This window comes from Gavialis gangeticus, unplaced genomic scaffold (genome assembly GCF_001723915.1).
Source record: "Gavialis gangeticus isolate Ggan-Ray unplaced genomic scaffold, GavGan_comp1, whole genome shotgun sequence".
In the NCBI taxonomy this organism is placed as follows: domain Eukaryota; kingdom Metazoa; phylum Chordata; order Crocodylia; family Gavialidae; genus Gavialis; species Gavialis gangeticus.
In genome coordinates this window covers 22592246-22595785 of record NW_017728998.1, presented here as the reverse complement: position 1 = coordinate 22595785, position 3540 = coordinate 22592246, and the positions used below count along the sequence as shown (strand labels likewise).

At 39.5% G+C, this 3540-nt stretch overlaps 1 protein-coding gene across 1 annotated transcript in view; it reads left to right on the top strand.

Moving 5' to 3' along the window:
* The first annotated feature begins 3191 nt into the window (after positions 1–3191).
* Positions 3192–3540, top strand: part of DPY19L3 (dpy-19 like 3 (C. elegans)) — an 82603-nt gene continuing 82254 nt past the window's right edge. Inside the window, exon 1 of the mRNA XM_019505620.1 lies at positions 3192–3281. The gene's annotated coding sequence lies outside the window, so the exon portion shown is untranslated. The remainder of the gene's footprint in view (positions 3282–3540) is intronic.

Below are 3540 nucleotides of genomic sequence, written 5' to 3'. Positions count from 1 at the left end.
TTTCAGGCTACATAAAATTAGTTGAGATGGGGCCTGGCCACAACTCAAGCTGAAGAATTCCTAAAGAAACCCACAATCTTCAGGAGGCTGTAATAACAATTCAGAAAGTGATTCTTACCTCATAATCATGTTGAATCTATACCATTGCCTACCATTAACAGGGGCACTGAATTGCTTATACTTGTTATGGACTGGATGAGATCTATTTGTGCTTATTTGTTCTCAAAGTTTGGATGACACTTTAGACAAGCCCTGATATTTAGTCTTAATTACAATTTGAAAGTTCACAAGTCCTTTGTGATTACACCTTAAATTTCTCCAAAGCACAGGGAAAGCAAAAGGAGCAGATCAAGACATTGTCCAAGATATTGTCGACATAAGAAAACTCTACTAATTTAATTAGCATCTATACAATGGGTTACACTAATTTAATTAATTAAATTTCTGAAATCGATTTAATTAAATTGATACATTTTAATTGAATTGGCACAATTTACCAATTAAATTGGTAGACAAAGTCTTAGGATTAAGTAACTATTTCAATTTTTGCTAAGATATTATTTGGCATATGCAATTTGCCTTTACCCCTGTTACTATATATTACCAGTGAAGCTGGTAGCACTACTGATTATGAACAAGAGCTTTTTTCAGTCGCTTATAACTTTGGCAATCTTTAATCATTTGAGTTGAGTCCCCTTATGCATGTGATCTGCCTCTAGCTGAAGTTCTTTGTTTTTGTTTTCTTTAATTTTAGCCAAAACAGCCTGTATCTGAGAATAAAGTTTGGAAATATACATTTTGTCAGTGGTTTAAAAAAAAATTCTAGTGACATTTACCTTGCATAGCTAAAATACCCCTAAGCTTTTAAACAGAGGCTTACAAGGTCCTTTGTGTACAGTCGATGCGATATCTTTTAATACATCAACTCAGTTGTTGGAAAAATTGTTCTTTGCAAGCTTTTGGGCACAAATACCCTTCTTCAGGCATAGAGAGTCTGCTGGTGAAATGTGTGGCAGTGAGGATCAGAGGATACGAGACAATAGTCTATTGTCTAATGTCTATTGTCTCTTATCCCTCTGATCCTCACTGCCATAATAATAAATAATAAATATACTGTATACAGATCATGCATTTGCATTTTCACAGGCCTGCATTTTGCATTTTGCTTCTATGCTACCCAGGAGAGCATACAATTCTCCAGCAGACTCTCTCTATGCCTGAAGAAGGGTATTTGTGCCCAAAAGTTTACAAAAAACAATTTTTCCAACTATTTAGTTGGTCTAATAAAAGATATGGCATCTACCCAGAGAACCTTGTTTGTCTGTGTGCTTAGATCAACACGGCTACAAACAACAACCCTAAACAGAGGCTTAAAATTTGACCAGAACTGGTGACTGTTTTTTCAGGCATGTGCCTTTTGCAGGCCTGGGAAACCTCACCCAAAGATGGCCAGGATGTAAGGATTTGAAATATTGCAATGGCAGCATTTTAGAGTTTATCAGCTAACTTCTCCAAAGAGTCTATGTTCCTGTATGTGAACAAACTGTACTCATTCCGTTCTTAGAGTGACATAGCATGATACTTTTTTAAGGACTGGGCTACAGGGGCAAAGATAGACCTAGGTCTTGGTTGGCTTATTTGGTAGAAATGATCAGGGAAGGGAAAAAGAGGCACCCAAGAGAAAGTAAATTTAAACACAAAAGAAACAAAATCCAGATCGGGACAGTGTAGATTGGGACTTGGGGTCTGGTTAGACTGTGACTGAAGGCGGAGAGTAGTAGGACTGGATGGACAAAGACACAGGAGATGGGGAAGAGAGAGAGCTGGGACTGGCTGAACAAAAAGACTGACAGAAATGGCTCAGAATGGAAGCCAGATGGCAGGGTGAAGGACACCAAGAAAAGCTGGGGGACAGGGAAGAGACTGGATGGACCAAATGGATTGGAGACCAGTGCAGGGGGAACAGGGTAAGACACAACCTGAAATGAAGCTGGGGCAGAGGTTCTTTGTTTCCATATCTTAACTTGCATTGAAGGACAGCTAAAACTACACCACTTTTCTAACTCACTTCTCTAAACGATGTAGATGTGAGAGGGATGCCACTTGACTACAAATGGATTTTGGAGTTGGCACATTTTGCAAAGCAAACATGATGCACTTTATTTTCCTGAACCATATTTAAAAACATACACAGCAAATACAAAAATGTAAACATGATAGGAAAACAGCAATTAGACAATTTAAGACAGCAATTAGTAAAACAACAGTTTACTAATCTACTTTCCTCCATATTGAAAGTTTTTTAAATGAGTACCAATTCAAATTTACCACATTCACAGTTGCCAGACTCCAGGGGCTGACTGAATTTTATGGCGATGGTATGTTTAGCTATATTACGAAGTTTGGGTATGTCTGACCATTCAGTTACACCTACGCACTGGTTTGTTTTTAGTGTATCAAACATTAGAAATAAATTACAATAGGGGACTTTTGATATGTTCTTCTCTTGGAGGAAAAAAAATCCATACTGCAAGTCTCCATGTACTTTTGTTGGAGTGAGGCTACACAAGAACATCTGTCCAGTATTTTATTTCAGGTGACTAGCAAAGACAGAGATGACAGAAAATACAGATACAAAAGTCATCTACAGCCCAAGGATGGATGCTTGGAGAGATTCCACAGTTTGTGGTGTGAGTACATTACTATTTAAGAAAGCAATAGCTTGTATCTGGACTTTTATTTCCTTCCAAGGACGACAAGCTGACTTGTCAGCAAGATGTAAGCTGTGTTTTGTCCAAGCCCTCCGTGTGGGTTCTTAAACCCTCCACATACTGTTTCTTAAATCCTCTACAACATGGCATAATCAAAACCATGCCCTCTGACTTCCAGAAAAAGCGTCCCGCATGCTATTGCCCAAAGCAAGTAAGTCAGGCTTGTTTTCCTTCTCACGGCAGCAAGACTCACTCCTCCATGCGCTTTCACTACAGACGTCCCGAGAGCCTGATTCCTTCCTGCCTTGCGCCAACAAACCCACGTTTCGCACTCCCTCCGCTCCCCCTCCAAGAGGAAGGGCAATTCCTTCCTCCCGCGCAGCTGTCGGGCCCCACCACACAGCGCAGCCAGGGGCTGGGACTCCCCAGGGCTTAGACTGCACCAAGCAGGCCTCGAAACCATGACGAAACCTCCTCCTCTTCCTCTTAGCAGATAGCACGATAGGCTAGTCGTCTTGTTATTACAATAATAATGACCAGGATGGCCATCATCATCATCTTGTGATGACGATAATAATAAAAAGAACTATTGTTGTTATTATTAATATGAATGTTACAATAATAATCACTCATTATTATTCATAGTATGATAGTAATAATGATGACATTGCTTTTATTGCAACTATTATTAGCAGCAATTGTTATTATTATTAATATTACGGTACTAATAATGATGACTTATTGTTGTTATTACAATTATTATTATTATTATTAGCAGCAGAGGGGCCTGGCCGGGCGAGACGAGCCCCCCACCCCCGGGCAGGCGGTG